Genomic DNA, 18,731 nt, shown 5'->3' on the forward strand with positions numbered 1-18,731 from the left:
GGGTCCTGGTGGCTTCTAGAAAGCCTTCCAACAGAAAGTCCTATGGATTGAAGTGGAAGAGGTTTTCCATATGGTGTAAGCAGAAGGCCCTTAATCCGTTCTCTTGCCCTACATAAAAACTGCTTGATTACCTTCTGCACCTGTCAGAGGCTGACTTAAAAACCAACTCTGTCAGAGTCCACCTTAGTGCTTTTGGCGCATACCACTGAGGTATAGATGGTGCGCCTATCTCTACACAGCCTATAGTTGTACGATTCCTGCAGGGGCCTGCTTCAGTTGAAGCCTCCCTTAAGGCCTCCCGCCGCCCTCATCTTTATTTCCACGTTGGCGCGAACCTCAGGGGCGTCCCCCTGATATGACATCACACTGCCCGGATATTTAAGCCCACATTATTTGCTAGCTCATTGAGTTAGCAACAGTAACCCTATGGATGGGATTCGCTCTCCGTACCAAAGCTGCTCTGCCACTCCAGCGCTATCTGGAACTCTTACACCCTTCGGGGTTGCTAACAGGGTGCCCACTCCTTGGGAGCCTCTTCTGCTTCTTTCAGGTGCTATCAGGAAACCGGTAGTCACTCCTCGAGGGCCCATGTTCCCTGAGTCGCTGCCTGCATCTTCAAACCTTTCTACTTGGAAGACTTCACTAACAGTTTCCATCTGTGAGTACAACTACCATCTCTATCCACAGTACCGCTTCACTGGAACCAGGTACTCGCTCCTCAAGGGCCTACCCTCTGTTCCGGTGCCAGACCTCTCGTCTAGTGGAATCTCTGTTACTGCTACATGAGTACAACACTACCGAGTCTCTCTGCTCTTGGGCCCTCAGTGCTAGTGGCATTTTCACACAATCCCCCCACCAGCTTGGACTCCAGCCTCCTTAGGGCTAGCTCCTGTAGTGATTATGAGAAGAGGGAAAGAGAAATGATCTGGGACATAGAGTGTGGCCCTGGGAATTGCTGTGACCCCTGTATTTGGGACTGTAAAACCAAGAGGGGAGTTACATTTATACATCCTCCAGGTGTAGGCATAGTACAGCAGAACAAAATTAGGTCTAGAGGAGCAAACCTTGAAAATAAACTTTTGCAGCAGCAACATCTGGAAGAAGAACACTGTGCTAATGACAGATGATAGTGTGGAAAGCAGAGGGCATCAATGAGGAACAAGAATTGGAAATACAAACCAGGCAGCAGGCACAGCCTGATTCAGTTCTTCTAGGGGCCTTCTGTATTTATCAGTCCCTGAGTATAACTATGGTAATGCACAACACACAAAATCCAGTTCCTGTAAATTAAGAATTCAGTTTGGTGAGGGTACTGTGGGACTGAGGGCAGCAAATTACTTTCCAAACACTACTACAGCAGCAGAAGGTTAAGAACCAGGGACGCTAGGGTATAAATCCTGCTGATGCTGCTTGTGACCTTGGGCAAGTCACTTCATCCTCCATTGCCTCAGTACAAGAGTGGATTTCAAGCCCTCTGGAGATAGGGAAGTCCCTACTGTACCTGAATGTAACTTGCCTTGAGCTAATAATAAATAAAAGAAATAAAAGAAAATAAATAAAAATGTAACCCCTGCATGGGATACATAAAACAATGGAAAGGGTTTCCCTAATGGTAAGGGTCCTCCTTTCCAAATTAGTTTGGTGGGTTCCTAAAATAGGTCATGCAGAAAGTGGTATAGAGATAGTGGAAGTTACCATTAATCACTTTTCCCTCTGGCTGGACAGGACGGACACCTCTCCTCTCCTCTCCATGAACTCTGCTTCCTGTTTCAAAGTAATGCTGGATAAATAAAGTGTAACAGGCACAAATTCAAACCATTAACTTTATTTCTAGATGAACCAGCCAGCAACTATTTACATGGATACCGAATACATCCGAAATTCATGAGCTTCCAACAGTTACAATCACATAAAAAAAACGCATATGACTTGGGAACATAACATGTGCAGTTTTCCATCTCCAATTTTATCCATATGACTTTTTACCTTAGCCATCTCAAAGGGTCAATCTGAACTTTCAGTTTCCTTTTAAGTTGCACCTCAGTCCCAACCATGTTTAAGGAATGAGATTTTATCAAAATTCACATCCAAAGGGGATCAAATTCAACTTGCGTTTCACAGGGTTTACTCAAACTCCTCTGGTCTTCGACCTTCCACACAGTGGCGTAGCCAGAATTGATTTTTTGGGTGGGCACAAGGTTAACATGGGTGGGCTGTAGGCATGCAGGTCTACTAGTTGTTTTTTTACTGATAAATAATGCCAAATTATGCAGCACAGCATTCACATCTACGCCTAAGTATGAGGTTTACTTAATGATACAAACATAATTCACGGTGATTTGTGGTACTTTAGCCTTCTTATTATTATGATTTTATACACGGCTCCTACCTGTCCATAAATTTTGAGAGAGCGGTTGTGTTGCTTATATTTAAATTGCTAACATCTCAAAATACAGATATATATTTTTACCTTTGTTGTCTGATCTTTGTATTTTTCTAATCAGTTGGTCCTGGTCTCTTTTTCCCATTTTTTCCCTTATAGCTCATTTCCTAATTCCTTTTCAGTGTCTTTCTTCTATTACTGTCTTCTTCCCTTACACACACACACACACACACACATACACGCTTTCTCTCACAGACTCCCTCTCACACACTCAAGCTCTCACTCTCATATGCTCCCCCCCCCCCAAGCTCACATTCAAGTTCTCACTTTCTCACCCCTCCCCAGGCTTATATTCTTATGCACACACAGACGCACATCCAGGTACCCATTCTCACCCACACACATAAACCCAGACTCCCATTCTCACCCACAAACCCATGCTCCCAGTCTCACCCACACATATTCAAGCTCCCATTCTCATCCATACATATACACATTTAAGGTACTATTCTCACCCACACATACACACATTCAAGCACCCATTCTTATCCACATATTCAAGCTTCCATTCTCACCCACCCACACAAACCCAGGCTCTCATTCTCACCCATATATACACACATTCAAGCTCCCATTCTCACCCACCCACAAACCCAGGCTCCCATTCTCAACCACACATACACACATTCGAGCTCCCATTCACCCACATATTCAAGCTTCCATTCTCACCCACATACACACCCAGGCTCCAGTTTTCACCCACACACACTCCCATTCTCATCCACACATACACATTCAAGCACGTGCACAGCTTCCGCTTTCTCCCCCAGAGCAGGAAGATCAGCTGCCTCTCCTGCTGCCACCGGACTCCTGCTATCTTCGGGCGTCCGAACTTCCTGTCGGGGGGGGGGGGAGCGGAAGCGCAGTGCACAACGTCCGCTTCCTCCCTCCCACCCCCCAAGCAGGAAGATCGGCGGGCAGTACGGCCCGACGCCCGAAGATAGCAGGAGGCCGGTGGCAGCAGGAGAGGCAGCTGATCTTCCTGCTCTGGGGGAGAAAGCGGAAGCTGTGCGCGGCGCTTCCGCTCCCCCAAACAGGAAGTTCGGCGGGCCGTTTGGTCCGAAGATAGCAGAACGGGTGGCAGCAGGAGAGGCAGCTGATCTTCCTGCATTGGGGGGAGGAAGCGGAAGCTGCCCGCGGCGCTTCCGCTCCCCCAAACAGGAAGTTCGGCAGGCCGTTTGGTCCGAAGATAGCAGAACGGGTGGCAGCAGGAGAGGCAGCTGATCTTCCTGCATTGGGGGGAGGAAGCGGAAGCTGCCCGCAGCGCTTCCGCTCCCTCCCCCCCGAACAGGAAGACCGGTTGGCCATACGGCCGCAGCAGCGCTTCCCCACGTGTGCCGTGATGGCGCGCGAGGCGTGGGTTCTCTTGTTCGCTGTCGCGGGGATGGGATCCCGCGACAGCCTTGCAGTTCCGGTGCCAGTTGGGTGGGCCTGGGTCTAAGTTGGGTGGGCACCTGCCCACCCAGGCCCACCCGTGGCTACGCCACTGCTTCCACATAATTTCCCACCTGTCATGGTCTGGCAGGCTGGAGTCAGGAAGCACTCCTACAGAGGCAGTATAGGGCTGCAAGTCAGGACTGGAGCTGGTCTAATACCTAACCAACCCCCTCCCCCTCAGGTTGAGCCCCTGGGTTCTGGGGGCCGGTAGGACTTGTCTTCTGTAAAACATCAGGGCACGGACTAGAAACTAGATCAGGTTGGGAGCTGAGGTCAGGCGCAGGCTGGACAAGGCAGGGCTGGCTGGATGAGGCAAGCAGGCTGGATGCTGAATACAGGTACTAGCTGAGGGCTGGAAACAGAGCACAAACTGGGGCTGAATCTGAGGCAAGGACAAGGACAAGGCCTAGGATGTAGACAAAGGAGTGAACCGGACTGGGCAGGCCAAGGACAGGCAGGACAGAACTGGACAAAGACAGGGGCACAAGATTGGGCAAGGTAATTCTAGTAGGCCTGGAGGCCATAATCTAAGAAAGAGAGACCCAGAGTGCCACAGAGCAAGGCAAGAGGCCAAAAGAGGCCACAAAGCAAGGCAAGGCAGCAGGAGGCTTGGAGGCTACAAGGCTATGTTTAGGTTTATTATTACTTAATTAATCACAATTAATTACATTGGTAAAACAAAGTGATGTACAATTCTAAGGCTAACAAGTTAAACCTAGAAAAAATATAACATAAAACATATTGAAATAAAACTAGTTAAAATATAACAATTATAATGCAACAAAACAATTTAAATGAATAAAATTACAAAACATCAAGATCAATATAAATAAAAGACAAGATAAAATGGATAAAATGAGAAGTATAGTAAGGTAGAGCAGAAAAAAAGAACTAGAAAAGCAAAGAAATTAAAATCAAGAAGTACTCAAGTGAGGAAAGGTTTGTACAAAGAGGTGAGACTTGAGTGCCTTCCTACATTTTAAAAACTCTTTCTAAAGACAAATATTAAGTGGTAAAGAGTTCCAAAGGCAATAAGAATAACAGATTGCTCTCGAACTCTCAAAATTAGTGTTTCTAATAGAGGGCAGCACTAAAATCTCTTGCTGTGAAGACCACAATGAATGAGCCGGTAGATATGGGGAATTTACAGAAGCAAGTAAGACGCAAAGCTTTGAAAGTAAGGCATCCTATTTTGAATAGAATACAAAGGGACACTGGGAGCCAGTGAAGATCAACCAAAAGAAGTGTTATATGGTCAAATTTGGATTTGCTAAAAATGATCGAAGCAGCAGTGTTCTGTGCCAACTGAAATTGTCTGAGTCTAGTGGTGGAAAGATCATTTAGCAGAGCATTGCTATTAATCAAGTCTAGAGAGTACAAGAGAGTGGGTTAAAGTTTTAAGAAGACGACATACAGATTTTAGAAAGAAGTAAACAATCTTAAGAATATTAGAAATATGGTGAGAGAAATTGAGTTGACTGTCAAATGTTATTCCTAAGGTGGTAACTGTATTCTTGACTGGTAGATACACCCTGCCCTAATGGGAACTGAGAAAGAAATAGGCGAAGGGGTGCAAATGAACCTGTAGGAGATATCTCAATTCTTGCTAACAAGGACAAGCAGCTAAGACGGACCCTCTGACATCAGTAAAAATGGACATTGGCTTATTTGGGCTATGCACAGCTAAATGCAGAGAAAAAAAAAAGAGGACTTTGGCATCTGGCTATGTACAGCCAAATGCAGACATGAAAGAGCCTTTTCATGGCTATGTACATGAGAACCCCAAAGAATTTATTAGCCTTGCTAGCCGAGCTGTCACAAAATTAGGGCCAAAAGTAACATCATCACAGATGGTGCTGTGTGGGAATTGGTGCTGCAATAATATTAGGGCCTCTCTTTATGGTCATAAAAGTCCATGTGGGGGGTCATAGTTTTTCAGAGCCTGCCAGACCTGTGAAACTGTCATTCATCAGAACTGGCCATGTGTTGAAGTGTACCAGCGAACAAACAACTGAGAGAAAAGAGCAGGAAGCTCTGCTAATTAAAAGCCTTAATTATGCATTTACCTGACTATGCATGAGTTGCTGAATTATGCATATTTGAGCCCTTGAAAAATAGCAGTACTCAGGGTCAGCCGATCGAGACCCATCTGAAGAGAAGGAAGCAACCCATCCAAGTGCTGTGGCTTTCTACCCCCTGCTTTGATCCATGCATCCTGGGCCGAGGTGATTTGCGGAGGCAAGGTCTAAGAGACTTGAGTTGAACAGTCTGTTTCAATGGCTGTGACTGTCCTCTCTGCATCTGTACTGAAGATCGGTGAAGGAAGGGACTTCCCCGATCAGCCTGAGAACATAAGCTATTACCTGTCGCCTGGTATGAAACCTGGGTTCCATTTCCTACCCTGGGGGTTAGTAAGGTAGAGCTTATTAGCGTTCAAATGTAAGTCTTGGCTAAAGAGAGGTGAGGCCAGCAGAAATTAAGGGTAATGTGATAAGCACTGGACATTAAATATACTTTTGTAACTAGTGTTTTTCTAATCGCTTGTATCCGCAATTGCCTGTGTATTTCCCGACACAAAGTGTCAAGCTTAGCCCTGTATAATTTTGGAATAAAGGAGATTTGTTTTGTTCGGCAGTTTGGCTAATTTTCTAACAATGAACAGGAGAGTTGCTGATAAATACAAGGTGCATACATAAAGGGAGGTGGGGTTAGAAATCATACAAACCAGATAGCTTCTGATTTTAGAGGATTAGCTTTGAGCTCTGAAGAGTGTAACCACGGAAATTTTGCATAAACAATTATTGAAGTCAGAAAGTATGTTAGCAGCAGTCAGGTTGAAACTAGCAAGGACCTGAATATCATCAGAGTAAAAGTACCCCAAGAAACCCAATCTCTGAATTAAAGTAGCCAGAGGGGCAAGAAATAACTTGAAGAGTACAGGAGAAAGAATAGAACCGTGGGGCATGTCACTAAGAAAGGGGGAAGATGGAGAAAGTTCAGAATTGCAACTGACACTATAAGTATGCTGTTCAAGAAAAGATTTGAACCAAGGTAGAGAATTCTTTCTGATGGCACAATCAAAAGTCGATTAAGTAAAAGCTGAAGGTCAACTTTATCAAAAGCTACACTGAGACCGAGGCATAAAAGGAGAGCGGCATTACCTCTAACTAAGCAGAATCCAATCTCATTAAGCAACGAGGTAAGTGCTCTTTATGTCCTTTCCTATAGCCTGACTAGGATGTAGAGCCATGGATTTTAAAAGAAATGCAGATAACTGAGGCTCAACAACTTTTTCAATAACATTTGCAAGAGTGGGGAGATTAGAGACCGGGCGATAATTCTCTGGGACTTCAGCGTTAAACTGGTTTTTCTTCAACACAGGATGGATTATAGCAGATTTAAGAGAAACTAGAAGGGCACTAGTATTAAGACTAGGGTTAACAATGTCAGCCTGGTTCGCCATAAGACCCAAATCAGGGCATTTAACTAAATCAAAAGGCAGGGGATCTGAAGGTGATGTTGCGATCCTGCTGGCGGCAGGGCCGCGAGCAGGCTCTTACCTTTCTTCAGGCCGGCTCGGCCCAACCCCTGATGTAATCTGCTGGGGTTCCCTGTAGCGGCAGGAGGCCACCATCGTGCCGGTGCGGCCGGAGCCGCGTCAGGGCTTTCTCCTACGGCCAGAACCGTGCTCCTGCAGCCCGGAGGCTGTCCCTGTGCTTCTATCGTGGCAGGAGCCGCGCTGCTATTTCTATGCAGCTAGGAAGCCGCCGCCTGACGTCCCCATGTGGCCCGGAGGCCACCGACCTACCTCGGGCCCTCCATGGGGAGAGGGCCTGCATCCCCGGACTTGCTTGGCACCCGGAACCACTCTTGGTTCAACTCCTGCGGCAGGGAGCCATCCCTGTTGCCGGGGCCTGCTGTGAGGCCTTGTTCCAGCTTCTGCTTCAGCCCTGCAGTCTTTTGTGCAGCAGGGCCGCTGTCCAGGGTCCTGCTCTGCAATGCTTCCTCCCTCCTCTCCCTAGGGGTGGGTCCACGTCTCTCAGCCTGAGTTAAAGGTCCAGAAGGGAGTGGTCCCTCTGGTCTCACCTGCAAGCTCCGCCTTGGGTGTTTCCTGCTTCACCCTATGAAAGGGTTCTTCAGTCATTCCAGCTTTGCCTTTGCAAGGAGTAAGTTCTCTCTTGGATTTCCTGTTCTCTGCTCCTGCTGGGTGTTCCTGTGTCATTGTTGAAGCTTCTTCGTCATCTTGTTCCCGGTCTCTTCCTTGGACGTGTCTTTGTCAGCCCTGATGTCGTCCACTCCTGATGTTGTTCCAGCCTTGATGTCTTCCACTCCTGATGTTTCTCGGCCTAGTCTTTGTCTGATGTCCATCTTGTCCAGATGTCCAAGGCTTCGTTGGATTCCTCCAGGCGTGGTCTGTGACTAGCCCGGCTGGGTCGGTAGGGCGCGCAGCGGCCCAGTGGTCCGTGACCACCCCCGCTGGGGTGTGTAGGGTGCTGGTGGGTCTTCTCCATCTTCGGCGCCACGGATCTCCATGTTTGTCCTGGACATCCGTTTCGTCCATCCCAGCTGCCCTTCACTGAGTGTCCGAGAAGTTCGCCCTGATGTTCTGGATTCCCGCTGGGAGACCGTCTTGTATATAGTTCACTGATGCTCTGGACTCCGGCTACGCCTAGCCCCCGGCGTGCAGTGCTCCAGTGGATAGCCTGAGGGTCTTTCTGCCCACTGCAGCCTCCTTCCCGGTTGTGGGTGTTAACACTCTATCCGGAGTCTTCTCCATCCTGAGTTTTATTGATGACTTTAGTTGCCCTGCCTTGACTTGCCAGAGTTCATGTCTTGCCTTGCCAGAGTTCATGTTTTCATCCACGTCCATGTCTGACCTTCGTCCATGTCTGACCATCGTCCAAGCCTGTTCTTGGCCTCTTGTCCAGCCTGCAGCCTCTGCTGCTCCCTGCAGTGAGTCCGAAAGGGCTGGGAACGGTCAGAGGACCATTCAGAGACCACCATTGCGTTGGTAGTCTCACATAGGCGTGCAGGTCCGGTAGAGGTTCCCGGGTTCCAGCCTAGGATCGTCTCATCGTGATGGCACACATTTCATCCCGTGCTGGTGAGCGCCCCCTGGTGCTCTCCCCCATCGCAGCACAACAGGTGAGGAGACTGGGTTAAGATATTTAATTAACAAAGAAAGGTGAGATTTTATTAAAACCAGCAAGCCTACTGATGGATACGGCATCTGCTTCTTCAGAATTTGGAAGTTCCAAATTTAACTGGACCAGACCTAAGTCTGATGAGGAAAAAACTTCTCTATTATCATTTACTTTGATCAAATAAAGTTAAAAAATTACAAGCAGTAATGGTATTTAAGGAAGAGTGGTTATCAGACGAGAAAAGAGACCTCAGAAATAAGCTTAAAAGGGGCCTTGGGTTTGTTCTCTGATTTAGCAATAGTAGCTTTAAAAATTATTAGCTAGTTTAATCTCACATAAGTAATGTTTGGTGATCTTTTTTAGAAGAAGCTCATCTTGTGCTAGTTTTGCTTTCTGTCAAATATGTTCCAAATGTCTAACCTGTCTTCGAAGGGTTTTAAGGCCTGAGTGATTCCATGGTGAGCCGAGAATATTTTTACGTGATAGCTGTTGAAGGGGGGTGCAACTTTGTCCACCCCCAGCTTTAGATTCTGATTCCAGACAGAAACTTGTTCTAAAGAGGATGAAGATGAGAAATTGGTGGGAAAGCTTCGGTAAGATTATCCAAGTTAAGATTTTGAATATTCAAGTTTTGTTTAATAGGTTCAGAATGGGTAATCACTAGACCAAAAGAAAAGGTCACCAAAAAATGATCAGTCCAAGCAGATGAAAAGAATTGTCAAAGATCTGAACATGCTTAGAAAGGAAAAGTATATCTAAAATGTGCCCATGACTGTGTGTAAGGGATGTAATGCATTGTCTGAGTGATAAGTCTTGCGTGGCTGGGAGAAATTTCAGTTCCATTGGTTTGTCAGTTTCATCTGCATGAAGATTAGTCACCCAAGAGACTGGGGTGGGAGCTTTTAATTGAACATTCATTGATCAGCATCATGAGATTCTGAAATTCCAAGGGATTAACAGATGGGGGTTGATAGATTAGTCAAATATTAAATTGGGTAGTTTTAAGGAACTGAAGAAAAAGAAATTCCCCTTGAAACGTACTATGGTCGTTTCATTTTTAAATAGGGAAATTACTATGATAAACAATAGCAACGCCTCCCCCTTTATGCCTATGTCTATCATGATTTTAAAACTATAATTAGGAGGGCAAGCTTGTTGGAGACAAATAGCATCATCGTTTAAGCCATGTCTGTCTCTGTGAGAAAGAGAAAGTGCAGTTTATGACTGAAGATTAAATCATAAATAAGCTGGCACTTATTAGCCATGGAACAAGTATTGAGAAGGGCAAAGTTCAGCTGACATAAAGAGTCATTACCATGCATGTGTATCTTCTGAAAAGAGAAAGAAGTGGGAACAGGTTGAAGAAAAATGGATGCTTAATAGAGTACGTTTTGATCAGAGAGTAGTTGGCTGAATACCTACCATTTCTCATGATAACAGGGATGGGGGTATGAGTTGTAACATCTATTTATTTATTTAAATCTTTTTTTATACCGACGTTCGTTTGCACATCACATCGGTTTACAGTGAAACAGACAGATTAACGAGGTTTTGGTAACAGAGGAGGAGAAATTGTGGAAATTACATTTTTAACAATTTTAAGGAAAAGACTTTCGAACATTTAAAGGTAGCTAAGATACAGGTAAAGGGTGCAAAGGAGTAACAAAACTATGTTTATATATATTTAAAGTGCTTTAACATGGTGGAACAAACATGAGATAGAAACTTTGTACAGGGAATTTAACTTTATGAGGCCTGGATTTGGGTGCTTGAATTGTTTGGTGAGGGGGGGATTAGGGAAAGGCCATTTTGAATACCCAGATTTTCAATTTTTTTTAGGTTTGTGTGTTGGGTTCTAGTCTTAAGTCTGGCAGCATGGAGTTCCAGATGGTGGGACCGGCAAAAGAAAAGGTTCGTTCTCTGGTGGAGTTGTAGTGTGTTAGTTTGGGAGATGGAGTGGGTATGGTTCCGTTGTTGGAGGATCTGGTGGCGCTTTTTGGGGCTTGGAAGAGGAAAGAGTTGTTAGCCAGTGAATGTGTAGGGTCTTGTGTATTATGGTTAAACTCTTGAAAAGGATTCTGAAATGGATTGGGAGCCAGTGGAGGCCTTTTAGAATGGGAGTATTATGGTCATTTCTGCGTGTGTTTGTGAGGACTCTGGCAGTGGCATTTTGTAGCATTTGAAGGGGTTTGAGAGTTGAGGCAGGGAGATCTAGGAGAATGGTGTTGCAGTAGTCAATCTTGGAGAAAATTATAGCCTGAAGGACGGTTCGGAAATCATTTTGGTGAAGGAGGGGTCTTAGTTTTTTTAGAACGTGTAGTTTATAGTAACATTCTTACATGGTTGTGTTTATGAATTTTTTTAAGTTTAGTTGGCTGTCAAGAGTGACGCCTAGGTCTCTTACTTCTTGTGAGATAGGGTGTTTGGGATGGAGGGAGTTGATGTCGGTTAGCATCGTTTTGTTTAGTTTGTGACTTATTATTAGGAGTTCGGTTTTGGAGGTATTAGGGCAAGGTTAAGTTGGGTGAGTAGTTGGTTGATAGCTGAGAGATGGGTCTCCCATTTTTGGAGGGATTTGGAATGGATTCTGTGATGGATATTAAGATTTGGACATCGTCAGCGTAGACGAAGTGAGTGAGTCCTAGGTCGGATAGAAGTTTGCATATTGGAAGCATACAGATATTAAAGAGTGAAGATGATAGTGAGGACCCTTAGGGTACGCCGTGAGTAATGTTGATGGGTTCTGATTCGTGGTTGTCTATTTTGACCTTGTATTGTCTGTTTTCTAGAAAGGATTGGAACCAGAGTAATGCCTGTGATGCCTATTTTGATGAGTCTGTCAAGGAGGATTTTATGACTGATGGTGTCAAATGCTGCTGAGATGTCAAGCATTGCTAGGATCTAGGGTTGGCCCTTGTCTATTCCTTTGAGGACTGTGTTGGTGAGGGAGATCTGCATAGATACACAGAGTCTTCACTATGGTCTTTCTTTTGAATTGAATGCTCACTAAGTGATGCTGACAGCCATCCAACTCCAGTAGGTTTCTAGGTTTCTAGATTATCATCTCGCAACTGATCCACAACAAACCCTGATCTGTGGATCAATAGATGATTTGTAGTTAGCACACTGTCAGAGCTGCACTTTCCACAAACCCTTAACCCTGATGAGCAAATACCTATTATGGAAAACAGGCTAAGCAAGGCAGAAGGCCCAGATAGGTCTCAAGGGAAGGTAGGAGGCCTGGAAAGGCCACAAAGCAAGATAGGAAGCCTGGATAGGTCGCAAAGTAAGACAGAATAACCAGAAAAGAGTGGCCAGGTCAGGATGCTGAGGTGACTCAATGAAGAGGCACTGAGGCATTGAGTAGGCTGGGTTAAGTAGGATTGAGACTTGGGTATAGTATGATCAGTGAGGAGGTAACCAGCAGAGCTGTGAGCAAGGCTCGCTGAGGACCCCTGGTGGAAGCAAAAGTGGTCATTTGCTATTACTACATACACAAAACATTTTACATTTTTTCCAAACAAGGCAAACATGATAACTCTCCAGGTCTCCGCTACCCAGATCCTTTGGTACTGCTACAGAACTCAGAAAGGGTACACCATATTTGGAGGTCTCTCTACAAAAATATATGGAAAGTCAGGAGCCTGGGAAACCTGCTTGTGCAGTCCATGAAATATGAAAGCTGATGTCCTGGGAATCATTTAAACTTTCTCCAACAACTGAAGAACAGTACAGTCGTCTAGTCAGGAAGCGAGAATGGTAGTCAAAAAGCAGCTTTTGTCTTAAATCAAAGAGCAGCAGGAACTTTCTTAGGATATTTACTCCAAAAGGATAACTGCATTAAATGTTAAAAGCAAACCTGGTGAATATTCAGGGTTATAAACTTATTAGTCCTGGGGGAATTCTGCGCTACTGCGGAGCACAGAATTTGCGCAGCATTCCCCCCCTGTGCAGAATTGCCATTTTCTGCACAGAATAGAGGAGGCCACAGCATGCTACAAGCAGAGCCTGTCCCACTCACGGCGAAGATGTTTTCCGGGAAACAATTAGGAAGGCTGCACCCAGAAAAAAACTGGTTCATCATAGCTGTCAACCTTCATATCGAAGACGGCACTTGATAATGATGATAAAACTGGTTCCTGGTCCCGCCCCCACTGAGCCAGCTGTACTAAAACGTTTTTCCCATTGTGGCTATAGGAAAAATGCTTAATATTCCTAGCCCTTCTTTGCAAAATCTAAGGGTGTTGCATCTCCCCTGGTTTTATTTTGGCCTGACTGCAGCCTTCTTTGGGTTTCCTGATCAAGACTAATCTGTTCTGATGGAGGCTATGGAGCCTGGAGCTTCGTTTGGTGTCTACTCTGAGGTTTCTCGTTTTCAGTTCATTTCCTCTCTAGTTCTACATCACAGCAGGAGTCCTCAGCCAGGTCTGCAGGCTGCAGATCCCTTTTGAGCCTAGTACCCATGCAGCCTGAGCCTGGTCATTGGATGGAAACCCTCCTAGCAGGGGCTGTGAACACGGGCCTCAGGTACATCACCTGCTTAGGAAATGAACTCGAGTCACTTGCCAGCCTACATATTTGTAGGGTGGAACTTTGTTTTCACTGTTTATTTTATTTTTTTTATGGAAATTTCAGTGCTAGAACAAAAAACACTCAGTGGAAACTGACTTTTCCACTGATTTTTCTCTTGTTTGTATATAACAGTCATTTCCCACTGATTTTTGTTAGAACATTGAAATTCCAAGGAAAAATAAAATAAAAAAACTGAAAACAGGTCCTTATATATTTGTAAATGCAGGTCCTTATATATTTGTAAATACAGAACATAATGATGCCAAGGATTTTAACTCTGCCTTAGCACAAACAGGAAGAAGATAGTGGTACTATAATTAATTTTTTTAGCAGGCGTTAAATATTAAGCGCACATTAAAACAATTAACATGCACTAAGGTAATTTAGCGTGTATTAAATTGCGCTAATATGCACTAATGGGTTTTAAATCATTTTGTGCACACTAAAACAAAAAGACACTGAATAAAATGAACCCCTCCCCCGCAAAAAAAGAATAAACCCTCACCTCTAAAATGAATACGACAGAAATGTTTCAGAGTCTGCAGTGATTCTGCTGCACATGCAGGTACTTTTGCATAGCTGCACTTTTAGTTTTTTACTTGAATTTGTTCAAATACTCAGAGCGAATAAGGCATTACAGGATAACAAAAACACGGAAGCATTTCTACACAATGCAGTTTCATAAGAGAACTGCAGGAACCACATTAATCTACATTAAGAAAATAAGATCAGGGCATATTCCATACCTCACTTCATCCGTATCCCAAATGAAAGCAAAAAAAGAAGCACTGGAACTACAACCTGCCCCAATATAAATGTATATGCAGTCATTGTAACCACTATGGGCAGCTGTACATTATTCAATAAAAACAAGTCTGTTTATACTGAAAATATTTTGCAACATATTGTGCCTATTTTTTTTTAATTTATTTAATTCCTTTCCCATTCTCTTCTGTCTCTTTACCTTTTTATTCCTTTTTTATTACTGGAACTCCTTTTCTTACCTCTCCATCTTGCCTCTTACTCCCTTCTCTCTCTCTCTTATTTCAGAAAAGGGTAAAAAATATAACAAAATATCCCATCTAGCAGAAGATAAAGAAAGAAGGATCCTTGGAGTGGCACCAAGTGGGAGTGCAGCTAACATTATAAGCCTGGGAAGCCAAGTCCTGCCTCCTTGGTGCCCAGGGTCAGGCAAGTGGGGCAGGAGCCGCTGCTGCCTCTTGTCCTCGCCAGTTATTCTATTGCATCATTTCCCCAGATGCAGCAGCCATCGAGTGCTGCACGAATGATGCCTGAAATGTATACAATGCCACACTGCCCTCTAATGGCTAAAGGGCTGGGTTTATTTAAGACGTAGATAGGGATCCTATTCAGGTTTTATTTTATTTTTCCTGGGAATTTCAATGCTATAACAACAAAAAAAAAAGAAATAGTTTAAAAAATGACCTTGTTATAACAAACAGAAAAATAAGTGGAAAAGCAGATTTTTTTTTTATTTTTACAATACATTGAAATTCTCAGGAAAAAAATAAAAACTGAAAACTAAGGTCCCTAGATATAGAGCAAAATACTGATTATTTTGCCACACATAGTGACATTTAAAATCTTTGAAGAGAAAGAGGTGGAATCTCTATGGAGCTTTTCAGAGAAGCTGCAGAAAATGTCCATTATTTTTATTTCTAGAAAATCTGTGGTTTTCTGATTGTCTGCTTTACGATTCAGAGCAGTCCCTTGGCGGCATCAGTCACCGTCCCCCCCCCCCCCCCCCCCCAAAAAAAAAAAGCAAAAGAAAATTTTAAAAAATGTTGGCTTGGAAATTTTCTGATTTGCTAAAACTGAGTGCAGCTCAAGTGGCAAACTGGCACCTAAAGCTGCATTAGCTCCCTAAGTCAACATGAAGGGGAAACAAAGCAGAAAAGGTGACAGTAAAACCTCCAAGGCAAGCACTGATAAAGGGGGCTAAGTGGCACAAAGAGTGGTTTCAAGACGTAGGGTCTGGTTACTTTCACACTTAGCGCGTCACAAAAGATGCGCAAGAGAAACCATTTTTGATTTGCGCATTTGGTGCCGGGGATTTCAGGCAAAAGCAGAAAGTCAGGAAATGGAACAGACCGGGGGCAGCTCGGTGATGAGGGAAATGGTCTTTAAATAAAGCAGCTCTCACTCCTTTCCTAGAAAACCACCCCGCAGCCCATGGAGAAACCTTTGCGATGTACTAATTGTGATAATAACTTTTACATTTGGCAAACCCATTCTACAAGAAAATCTACGCTCCACCCTGCACCTTGGGTGGGGGGTCTTTGTGCCACTCGGCAGTGCTTCCATGCCCAGACCTTACACCTTGGAGTTCCCTTTGCTACTGTGCCTTGCAGTCATATCCCACAGCTAACACCTTGCCAGTCTGGGGGGTGGCACTGCTTTGCGCCTCTCATGGTGCTTTGGAGCTTTCCAGCTGCTCTTTGCGCTGCTTGGCCCCCTTTACCAGTGCCAGTCTTGGAGGATTTACTGCCGCCTTTTCTGCTTTGTCCCCCTTCACCCTGCCTTATGAGGCGCTAATGTCACTTTCGGTGCCAGTTTGCTGCACGAGATGCCATCAAGAAGTCATAGCACTGGTGATGTTGCCCTCTTTTGGAGCCTTGGGGTGTTCTTCCCACTTGTTCTGCTTCTTTGCTTCTCTTACAGTGGCTTTAGTGAAATCCTGCCAATGCTGATACCCCTTTATGGAGTCGTAGGCTATTCATGCCACTTTTGGTTCGACTTTCCAGTCTCTCCTTAGTCTTTCCAGGTACCTTGGGGTTCTTTTCCCCTTCTATTGATTTCTTCCCACAAGTTTTAAGGCAATTGATTAGAAAATCCCTATTCTGAAGCCCAATATAGGCTAAAAAAAATTACTTGTAAAGTTTCCCCCATTGACTTTAATGGCAAACAAAAATGAATCAAACTAAAAAACTTTTTTTTTTTTAATTTTCAAACTAAAGAAATGAATTAGGGTCCCCACGAAACTGCTGCACATGCCTAGTTTGTGCCTACTTCCCCCTTTAAAAATTATCCCAGGAAAACTACCTGCATGCCTTTACACCTGCTAATTTCGGCAGATAGTTTTCCCAGGAAAAAAGACACAGGTACTTCTGAAAATTGAAAAGCATGTGTGTACGCGCAAACCCCTCCTCGACTGTACCCCTGGGAACGAATCTTGTCATTGTGGCACTGCACACAGCAGAAATGACTTGGAAAAGGACCCTCTTTTTGGACCAGCTTTCATACGCTGACACTCCCCTCTTCAGGTCTGAACAGAATGAGCAAAAGGTGACATTTGCCAGAAAATATAAATGGAGCATAAAATGCGTTCACCTATTCTATTTTCCAGCAGTGACATCTTTTGCTCATTTCTGTTTGGACCTGCGGAAGCAAGTTAAGAAATGCATTGTCAGGCCAATGAAAAGATCTCACCTTATACGTTTTTGTTTGTTGATCTTTGTTTCTGTGCATTCAAGTGTATTAACTAAACAACCGTGCTACTTTAAAATAAATGTAAAGACTAAACGAAATGTTCATGTTTTGCTCCTCTTTGTACCTCCCGAGGTTTCCACATTTTTTTTTGACTCCTTTGTCTTCATCGGATATACTTGTCACCTGACCCGAATCCATCCCTCCAGGCCGATCCAGACTTGGTTTCGTCTTAATGCACCCACAGATTTGTAATTCCAATTTCCTCTAAGAAAAGCAAGTCTATCTCAGATTATTACTACCTGATCCCACCTACGGTAGTGGTGGCCATCAAGCCAAGAAGCAAGGAGTTAGTTCCACCTTCAAAAGGGGAGAGCTAACTGGAAACGATCTAAACCAAGATTCATGCATAAATCAGTGCTTGCATATACTGCACATCAAAAGTAAAAAAAGAAAAAGAAAAAAAAAACAGTTCATAGGGAGAATTAAATGTTTAAATTGTAAAAACAAAATTTTGGGGGTTGGAGGCTGATAATAGACTAACTTTCCCCACCTTTGTTTATTTAGATTAAGGGGTGAGAAAGATAGGCAGCAGCCTCATAATTAACTTGCCAAACCAAGGAAGTTACAGCAAACAAAGGGTTAAATGCAAAACCAATACAAACTCCCAAAAGATTGAAAATGAACCATGCACTTTATTTATCTGCTGCAATTTTCCAATGTCCTTGTTCATCAGATGGAGGTATCTTCGCACAACAATACTGTCTTATCATTTGGAAGAGGTGACTATTTGCTGAAGGTAAATATTGAAAGAAAGAAAATCCCAAATTACTCCCCCTTCCACTATTGCTAATGTGACTCCTGTGCGTCACAGAGGGTGTGCAGGGTATTCAAGATTGGTAATGTATTGTGTGAGAGTGGTCGTTTCCTCCTAAGGGAAATCCTAGCAGGGTTGTGATGATGTGAGATGGGAAGGTCCCAGTAATCAAAAGTCATCTTATGGCCAGAGGGTATTACAAATAACTCTTTGACAGAAAGTTTGGTACAGCCCCTATGGGCATGGTTTATCTAGAAGGTTATAAAAACCCTGACTATTCTTGGTCTGGGGCTTACCCAGAGTCACCAAGTCAGCAGAAGGATGCAGCTGTGACCCTCTACAGGGGATACAGGGGTGAAGGAGGAGGAGGAGTGTCGGCAGAGATACCCTCGTTGCCTCAGGAAGCCTTAGGAAATTGAAGGAGTTTGAGCTTTGCATTTGAAGCGTTATCAAGAGAAATGGAACAGTGAAGGGGGCTATCAGGACCAGGAAAAAGGCCTGTACCTGTTTGGAGTTACAGAGCTGGGCTGCGAAACTCGAAGGTTCTTCCTCAGAAGAGGGACTGAGTTGTCTTGTAGCCATCCAAACAAGTGCTGTAAGCAACAGGCTGGACTTTTAAGTATCTGTGGAATTCTATGGATGCTTGGGCCTAGCGCAGGCTGAAGAGAGAGAGCGTATAAAGGCTGTGAATTGATTTTCTTGAACTTATAAAGGACAGTGTGTGAAACTTCTGTTTTTTTCCTGAATGTAGTGGTTTCTATGTTTTTGGACTGATTGAAGATTCTGCTTCTCTAAGCTATTGCTTTGTTTGGAGCACAACATTTGAAGTGTATTTGTGGAGGTGCATGTGTGAGTGCCCTTGGCCCGGTTT

General features: G+C 44.2%; 1 protein-coding gene across 10 annotated transcripts in view; it reads right to left on the minus strand.

Annotated features, from left to right (window-relative positions):
* ST6GALNAC4 (ST6 N-acetylgalactosaminide alpha-2,6-sialyltransferase 4) overlaps positions 1 to 18,731 on the minus strand; it is a 116,714-nt gene that overhangs the window by 75,939 nt on the left and 22,044 nt on the right. For 4 of the 10 annotated variants that reach the window (XM_029607508.1, XM_029607499.1, XM_029607498.1 and 1 more), the window contains exons 1-2: positions 14,601 to 14,829; positions 1,696 to 1,764 (exon numbers count right to left, since the gene is read on the minus strand). The exons of 1 other annotated variant lie outside the window; for it this stretch is intronic. The gene's annotated coding sequence lies outside the window, so the exon portion shown is untranslated. Of the gene's footprint in view, positions 1 to 1,695; positions 1,781 to 14,600; positions 14,830 to 18,731 lie in introns of those variants that run through there. 5 more of the 10 variants (XM_029607509.1, XM_029607504.1, XM_029607500.1 and 2 more) reach the window with 4 other exon arrangements.

The sequence above is a fragment of the Rhinatrema bivittatum genome, chromosome 6 (assembly GCF_901001135.1).
Source record: "Rhinatrema bivittatum chromosome 6, aRhiBiv1.1, whole genome shotgun sequence".
Taxonomy (NCBI): Eukaryota; Metazoa; Chordata; class Amphibia; order Gymnophiona; family Rhinatrematidae; genus Rhinatrema; species Rhinatrema bivittatum.